Source organism: Lepisma saccharinum, chromosome 6 (assembly GCF_977018435.1).
Source record: "Lepisma saccharinum chromosome 6, izLepSacc3.1, whole genome shotgun sequence".
NCBI lineage: Eukaryota > Metazoa > Arthropoda > Insecta > Zygentoma > Lepismatidae > Lepisma > Lepisma saccharinum.
Genome location: NC_139234.1, coordinates 30,962,517 through 30,972,183, shown reverse-complemented (window position 1 = coordinate 30,972,183; position 9,667 = coordinate 30,962,517).

Below are 9,667 nucleotides of genomic sequence, written 5' to 3'. Positions count from 1 at the left end.
AGCCGGTAGATGATGAATTCTTCTTGGTATATCATAGAAAGACCAAGCAATTCGTAACTTAATTTGATTATTCGATCTAAAATTTGCTGCACAGCAATAGAATAAGAATGTAATAATAAAATTAATGATCTTAATGCTTAATGCTTGGTGGTTTAAACTACTGAAGCGAAGGGATATAAGCAAATAAGTATTAATGTAGTTTCCTTTATATTTACTTCAAGGTTACACCGCAAGGTTTAACTGTAAAAGTCATTCGCCTTCTTTCAGACTGGGTCTTGAACGATACAGTAGGTGGCCAGCATCTGAAAATACAGTTGTGTTTCGCGTACATCAGATTATATATTTTTTATATATTGTGACTAAGTTTTCTTTATTGATTGTCTTTATTTACGCTTATGGAAGTATTGATTCATTGATTGATTTGGTATTTTAAGTCCACTTTATGCAAAGTAAGGCTAATTGGGACTTGACCTACAGTTTAGAGTGGGATCCGAACCACTATGTGCCTCCGCCGGGAATCGAACCCGGGACTAATTTTTCTTTAAAACCACAGATTAAAGCGATAATAGTGGCCAGCAAGGAGACTTCAAAGTAGACCGCGCAAAAGTATTTTTAAGTTTGCTGGAGGAGAAATAAGCTTACCACAATAAATTATTTAATCCATTGCCAAAAGTTTCAGTTAATAATATTCTGCTTTCCCACTGACCGTATTTTTGATTAATGAAGAACTTGCTAGATGGACCATGTCAGGAAATTTAAATATGTAAGTTATGCTAGCAAATGCATTTAAAGTTTACGAAACAACGAGAAAGGAGAAAGATAAACCTCAAAAATAAAGACGCAAAAAGTGCTGAAAAATGACCTAAAAGTCTAAAGAGGCCGAAGTATGCAAATAAATGCAAAATAAAAACAATGTTTTCTGGTTCTAAGTAAAGCGAAATAGGACTGATATCACGTATGGCATTAATTTCAAGGCTTAGAAAAAAAATGATTTTCATCAACTTTCCAGCCCTTATAATAGAGGAGAAGGTTTAAATATGGGTTTTGGAGTTATGAGTGCTCCCGGGTGCTCCAGCCTGGCAGAGGCTATTGGAACTGGTTATCTGTCAAGGACAAAGGTTGCGACGCCAATTCGCAAGAGTAAGTGGTGGTTAGTTCCTGCCTTGGACGCTGTTATATTGATTGATTGATTGATTTAGTTTATTTTACTTCGCGTTTTGTGCCTCTTGGCTAATTTGCGAAGATGGGGATGAGTGATGAAATGATGAAATGGATGAAAATGGACATTCACAAACAACCATACCCGACCGGGATTCGAACCCGGGACCCTTAGCGTCGCAGCGCGATGTGCTAACCACTCGGCCACAGGGTCGGGCTGGACGCTGTTATAGAATTGAGACCTCCGAAAACTTTTTGCAGGTATGTTTTAACTCTGCGTTTTCTGAATTCTCATCTGCTTTGTATAGGTTATGATATTAGCGGTACATAAAACAAATGTGGGTTTTTATAATGCCATGATTGTGAAATATGTACCACAGAGAGCGAAAATAAATTGAAGAAGAAAAATAGCGCGATGGTCTAAATATGGGCTATGACATGAGGTCTAATGTTGGGATCACATTTTCAACAAATATTTGGATGTTTTTCTTATTTCGATTTTTCCCATCCCGCGTGATTTTCAAAACAGATTATTCATAAATATGAATTTTATATATTTTAGCGATAAATGACTGTTTTTTAAATTTTAATTGCTTTTTGTGATATTGCCATTAGTAGCCCATATTTAGACCCCAATTTTGAAATATATCATTTTACCATTTTTCGAAAATTGTTTTTTTTCTTTAAACAATGGAGACCTATACTTTAGCATGGTATTACATTTAAGTATATATTTCATAGATATGCATTTTAAATGCAAATGCTTGATATTTTAATTTTTTCCTCCGAAAATGACAAAATGAAAAGGGGGGCCCATATTTAGACCTTTTCCTCTAACAATAATTTAATAATAATAATATTTTTTCTTTATTTAGCGGGCGAGGTTCAGCCAAGGGCTGCGCTGGCACCAAAACCCTGTCAATATGATGATACATATAAGATAAGATAAACTGCGTATGGAGCAGTAAGCTATATGGAAGACAAAGGAAACCAAATTCTATGAATTAGGAACCACTTCAATATATATATATAACATCAGAAAGAACAAAAATGAAGTAATTGAAGATAAGAAGAAGGAAGGGAAGGAGAGGAAGGACATAGGAAAAGAGAAGAAAAGAAGAGGAACAGAAGATGATGTAAGGCATACCTACACCTCCCTCATCAATCTTTGTAAGAAGAAGAGGGAGGAGAAGTGAAAATTAGAAGTAGACTTAAAGAAGAATAACATGAAGTACATTCCAACTCCTATCTCTCTACACTAGTTAGCTTCAAAATATCCTTCCAATAGCAGATATATTAAACCAGGCTACAAGAATAGAATTCATAAGATAGGAATCTAAGGATTCTATTAGATATACCAAAACTATACACATCCAAGACAATCTAGGATACCTAAGGACCTACATAAATAGCCATACAAATATGTAACTATATCATACGTAGATCATACATATATCTTTTTCTGTATACTATTATAATACATTTTATATTCCACGTTAGGAGACATCAACTCCAATTGTAATATATGTATATATGCTTCTTATCAGTACTTTTCCTTTTTAATTTATATGTATTTTAATATTTTATATTATATGTAAAAAAATTATTCTATATTGTTATATATCTCTTAAATTGAATTAAACCAAAATATCATCAAGAAAACTTTAATTTACACCCTGGTTTAATATTAGGCGCATCCAGAAAGTAAGTTTCCCATTCGCCCACAGATGGCAGGCCATGCGTATCGAATCCGATTTTGAGCATGTGTGAGAGGCACATGCCCTGGCTAGTGAATGTCTTAGAAGACTCCTCCGGAAATTCCTCAGTAGCGTCGCGGCAGCGATGAAACATGGCGGCTCTTATTCCATCTCCCGCCGCGTGCGAGGTTCGTTTGGTGATCAAGTTCTTGAACGCGCAAGACATATAGCCAATGGAAATTCTTCGTCAGCTGTCCCAGGTGTATGGGTCAGACGTCATGAGCAAGCAGATGGTGCATCGTTGGTGCAGGACATTTACTGAAGGCTGGCAAAATGTGCATGACGACGAGCGCAGTGGGCGGCCATCGGCCGTTATGGACGAGCGCAGTGGAGCAGGTGCAGCAGCGCATATTGGAGGATCGTCGCATCACGATCACGGAACTCAGCAGCCATTTCCCGCAGATTTCTCGGTCGTTGTTGCTCGACATTGTTACCAATCGCCTCTTGTTCCGGAAATTGTGTGCCCGGTGGGTGCCGAAACAACTGACGCCCGAACACAAAGGAAAACGCATGGGCACGGCGCTGACATTTCTGCAACGTTACCATGATGATGACGATTTTCTCAACCGGATCATCACAGGGGATGAAACGTGGGTTGCATACAGCACCCCAGAAAGCAAGCAGCAGTCCATGCATTGTCGTCACAGTGGATCTCCATGCAGGACAAAGTTCAAACAGACAATGTCGGCGCGAAAAGTGATGTGCACGGTGTTCTGGGGCAGACAAGGCATTCTGCTCATCGAATTTCTGCACAGAGGTGAGACTGTGAACGCTAACCGTTACTGTGAAACACTGGGGACATTGCGACGGGGTGATCTTGCTGCACGACAATGCGAAGCCGCATATGGCTAGGCGCGCTGCAGTCCTTCTGGAAAGGTTCGGTTGGGAGGTGTTCGATCATCCTTCGTACAGCCCGGATCTCGCTCCCAGTGATTACTACCTGTTCTTGCACCTGAAAAAGTTCCTGTCCAGTCAACAATTTCACAGCGACGAAGAAGTTCAGACGGCTGTCACACAGTGGTTCGGCGCCCAGGCGGTGGACTTCTACGACGCAGGTATACATAAGTTGCTCTCATGCTATGACAAGTGTCTGAATTCCGGCGGGAATTATGCTGACAAGTAACTGGGCAAGTGCTGTATCTGTGGCAAAATAAATCATTGTGCACGACCCCAGGGAAACTTACTTTCTGGATGCGCCTAATATTTAGGCATCAGGGACTACATAAATACTGTTAGGCGGTGAAGAAGGTGGCTCGAAAGGGTTCACGGGTCGGTGGTCCCGATTCAGTAAGCTATATGTAAAATAATACACATACAGATACAAAAAATACACAGAAATTTGATGCGAAACAAAGTGTAACAACAAATACAAAAGACAATAGTAATAATAATACAATTCCATATAGTGAGTGACTTGATACCTTCAGTGTGCCAGGACTCTGCCATTGTTCCATTAACAGCAGATCTTTTATTTGACCTTTGAAATTTAAGGAATTGTTTGTACTTGCGATGTTCGCAGGCAATGCATTCTGTACTTTGGGAGCATGTAATAACATGTGAATTTGCTTCCTGTCAAAAATAATGAATTTTCTTGTAAATACAAAGTTTTGTTCTTTATTGTTCTTGTTTTGTTTACGCTAGAATGTGGCAACGTATTGCACGTCTCCCCAAAATAGAAAAAGTGTAATTTGGACACTGTAAGTAACTAGTTTCTTTCAAAGACTGAAGAAACGGACAAATGCAAAGTTGCAAGGTCAGTATGCGAGTACTGAAGACGTGTTGAGTACTTGGATCAACTGTCAGCTTGAATCCACTCCAACAGCGTATCGTTTGTTCATTCGAAGCTTTATTGACGCAAGACGACAAGGCCATTGGGTTCTTCCAAAGGAGATAGACACCTTCTTCCCTTGAAAGACGGAATTCGGGTTTAACGATAGCGTTGACGGAATTTGCAGATCTTGCGTCATTTTCTACGTTACAGTCTGAGTTACAGTTACTTGATTCAAAATGTAAATAAATTACAGTTACAGTTACTTGGTTCAAAATATAACTGAGTTGCAGTTACAGTTACTTGGTTTAAAAAGTAACTGAGTTACACTTTCAGTTACTTGGTTCAAAAAGTAACTGAGTTACACTTTCAGTTACTTGGTTCCAAAAGTAACTGAGTTACACTTTCAGTTATTTGGTTCAAAAAGTAATTGAGTTATAGTTACATTTACTTGGTTCAAAAAGTAACTGAGTTACAGTTACAGTTACTGGGTTCAAAAAGTAACTAGTTACAGTTACGGTTACTTGGTTCAAAAAGTAACTGAGTTACACTTTCAGTTAATTGGTTCCAAAAGTAACTGAGTTATACTTTCATTTATTTGGTTCAAAAAGTAATTGAGTTATAGTTACAGTTACTTGGTTCAAAAAGTAACTGAGTTACAGTTACAGTTACTTGGTTCAAAGAGTAATTGAGTTACAGTTTCACTTACTTGGTTCAAAAAGTAACTGAGTTATAGTTACTTGGTTCAAAAAGTAACTGGGTTACAGTTACTTGGTTCAAAAATTAACTGAGTTTAACACGCACCTTATGCCTTTAGGGCATTATGTTAGTCTGTTACAACCCTTTTATCGGATTTCTCAAAGGCTTCTAAGGGTTGGTAGGACCAAGCCCTGGCGAGGTCTGCGGTGCAGGATTTATTTTTTATTAGAGTCCAGCGCAGATAATTCTGCCGTGCAATGCGCGACAGAACTAAAGAAGCAGTGTTGCTAATGGAGCAGATAGAAAAGTCGCTGCGGTGCGCCGATGCACAGCTGTTACGTACAACAATAAAATTAGAGAATTCAGGTCTATCTAACGTTGAGTTTTAAACGTCATGCATTATACCAGGACTAGGATTAATATGTACTAACAAGTGACTATGTATGTAGCTACATACATATGGACTAAAAATTCGCAACATATGAACCAACACATAAGTAAAATTACCAAAAATGCTGCAAAGAAGACTTCGTCATACGATTCCTTATTTGAGTGATTTCAAACAAAATAAAAAAAAAATATATATTATTTTTCATTGCATTAATGCACTGGTGGTGTTCTAACTTTTCACTCCCAAAACCTGTATACACTGGTATGGAACTGCAACGGCAGATAATAACATGCCAACGTGTTAAACCGCTACAATTGCACCATAACACTCCTTCTGAAGCAGTATTATTATTTCCTCTCTGAGATCGGCGACAGTCGGTTGCCTTTGTTGTACATTTACAAAGGATGCCGGCTTCCACAACAATAACAAGTACATATACTGCCACTAGACGATAAGCTGCGCGGCTTTTTCTTTTGTTATGAACCAGGGCCGGCGCTAGTCATTTTGCCTCCCTGGGAGGTGGCGGCAGATGCCGCTCTATTTCGACCCCCCCGGTCATTACGCAGCAACGGAAAATTGAAAATCAATATATTCCTAACTAAAACATCAAAATATAAAATAAATAATGAGACTTCTTATGCTATTTCAATACTATTCAGCGCAAAAGAATATCTCGCTCGATCACAGTTTTCAATAGGCTTATTTTTTTCTTCTCTTCAAATTTTGCCGCTCTGGGCGATGGGACGGTTCGCCCTCCCCTTCCGCCGGCCCTGCTATGAACTTGGTCACCCATCAAAGCATGGCAATTTTAACACAGAAAACAATATGTATCGCATTAAGCAGCAAAAATGACAGCCTCCTCTATGCAATTTCTACAAGAACACGTGCCGGAGCCAGAGTTGAAATGATGTTGGAGCCACATAATTTATTTATTTTGAATAATTCCAAAATTATGAAATATGAACAATTTGTTGCTGCTGTTCGCTGCTCTCTTGCCAAAATGCTTTATTGGGATGCTAACACCATGACTGGCTTCCTCCTTCATGAACTAGTGCACGTTGCTTAGAATTTCCCGAGCTTGGCTATGCAAGGTTTTTGATTTCAACTTCGACAGAACTGGAGGCATTATGGAATTTAACGTTCATTAGCAAACACACACTTTTACATAAACACACGCAATACACGCACACAACGTCAAACCGGTCAAATACTTAGTATAAAATAAAAATATGGTGCTTCCAATCCAACAAAACTCACCGCCACTTTACCTGCTTTCCCCTTCCGTGACAGAAATAGTGCTTCATTATTACAGTTGGCAACACTAGTTACTAGCTAGCCAATGAACATGCACTGCATAAAAGAAGCAACGACTACGCCGTGCTATATTGCCACATTGCCGTCCCTGCTGACCGGTGGGAACCGCGAGCTGGAGCGCTGTTCAATTGTTTTCAATGAAGTTTGCGCGAGTGTGTCCAGGAATGGAATGACAATATGGCAACAATAGCGAAGGTTTTCGAGCAGGGTAGAACACGTGATGCTAAGAGAGAGGGAGACGAAACGAAAATACGTTTCTACGCAACGGCAAATTTACGTGTGTGGCACTCTATCACCTATGTAGGTTTGAAATGAAAGATCATTAAGACCTTTTACTCGAATATTTATTTAAACTTCCGATGTTATACAAACACTTTTTCAAACAGACAATTCACCCGATACAACTTGTAGGCCTAAACCTATTAGTTGTACCGAAGTTTATAACCCTGGTCTTTTGATGATACAGGAGAACGCCTTATTCAGAGTTGGGTTTGTGGAATATCTGCCAAATGGAGTACAAGTATACCAGCCAATCCGAAGATTGAAGCAAGATATTACCGAACGTCCCCTGAACCATCAGCCTTTCGACAACCAGGAGAATGTCCCCGTAGGCTTACAAAAGTCTAGCTCTTTTATATCATAATTTTGTTTACAATTTACCATGGTTACTACATAGTTGTTTTATATTTCCATAGTTTCATCATTTTTCCTGATTTAAGTTAAACAATTCATTACCTATTGTAACATTAACAATAACACATTTTTAAAGAAAAGATTCCAACATAGATTAATACAATACAGATTGAATAGTTTTTTGCTTGAAAAAGCATGTGTTGACAGGGGCAACACAAGTTACAGCTTCAGTTACTCGGTTCAAAAACTGAGGTAACAGAGTTAGTTGGCTACAGTTTCTCATTAAAGTAACTCCCTTACAGTTGCCAGTATTACTTGAAATGTAACTGTAACTTACTTTTACGGTTACTGCCGACGCTCAGTTAGTAATGAAATTCAGTTAGTTATTATTATAATAGAATAACCAAGTAAAAATGCGTAATGAAAAAAAGAGAGGGATACTTGTAAAATACACGTGCCAGTTTATGTTTTCATATTCTACCATCAAAATTAAGAATAAATTGTTTCACAGTTTCCAAAATTAAAAATATAGAATTTTATTCGAGAGCTCACACAATATAAACGCTATGGTTAAAATTTCATCCTAAGTTGTAAAGCTTCTTCTTGAACGAGGTGTGTTATAGTTAATAACATAATAGAATAACAATGAATTTCAGTGCATTAATTGCATAAAATGCACTAAAAAGTTTAAGAAAAGAGTTTTGTTGGATATCCACTCATCTGGTGGCTCAAGCATAAAAATCTCCCCAAGGATAACATAATAATAATATTAATGATAATGAATTTGCAATAAAATTATTTTATTATATTGAGGTTATTATTTATAATAATAATCATAAGCATGATAATAATAATTATTATTTTTAGTATTCAAGTTTGATGAATTGTCCGACCATCCCTACAAAGAGTCTGGCGGCGCCCATGGTGGTAACACTTTGACATAAAGCACTATATCCCTACGCGAAAGGTGCCTTCGGAACAGCTTCCATCAAAATTAACCAATAGAATTCCTTACAAGTTATGTGTACAATTCCTACGATTCCTAAGTTATGTATACTTGATTACATTAACTTCGTTCTAACGGTGGATCAGAGAAAAGTTACTTTTTGAAATGAATAACTTTAAGGGCAGCTTTCAGACCGAAACAACAAGCGAAAAAGTGTATCTTGCAAACGATGCTTCGCAACTAAGTGGAACCTTTCGTACCTGAGTACACGACAAGCTGCAAGTGTCGCTCGGACTGGGCCGTTGTCTCATCGTGTCTTCTCGGTCTGTTGGCAGCGCATGCGCAGTGAATGCTTTCATACAGACAGGAGCGGCCTTGTCCTGGGAAAATAATGTTACTTTCAGATGGCCAAGTTAATAGCGCATCTAGAACAAAATAACTGTACAGTAAAAGTAACTAAGAGTAACTCTAACTTAATTCCTTTAAAGAGTGACTTCCCAGAATTTTGTAAGTGTACTTGATCTACAATACATAAACATTATGCTATATAAGATGATAGGCTACACACACACAAAGTAGTTAAGAAACGAAACTTAAAAATCTAAGTTTTACTTACAGCGACTTCCAAATGTTCTGCGTGTAAATGCAGTATTCTTGGAGAATTGCGTCTCAGACGGGTCACGCGAGATTTTTTCCTTTCTTAATATTTATTTTAAACATTGTCATTTGACAACTTCGCCAGCCGCTGAAGGACACATAATTCATGGTTTGGGAATTGTGTAACTTGTAAATTACACGATTTCGTTGCGTCATATCCGCATTGGAATCTGTGAAATTCCCGGTAATGAAAATTCAGGCAATGTTTCTCAAGGAAGGATGATCTACTGTATCTGTGCCATAGTAACATCCATGTATGATTGTTTTATTCAAAGACAAGACGTGCGGTGTATCACAACGATGCACAAGGAGCAACGATTTCGCTCAACGAACATACTGATCAT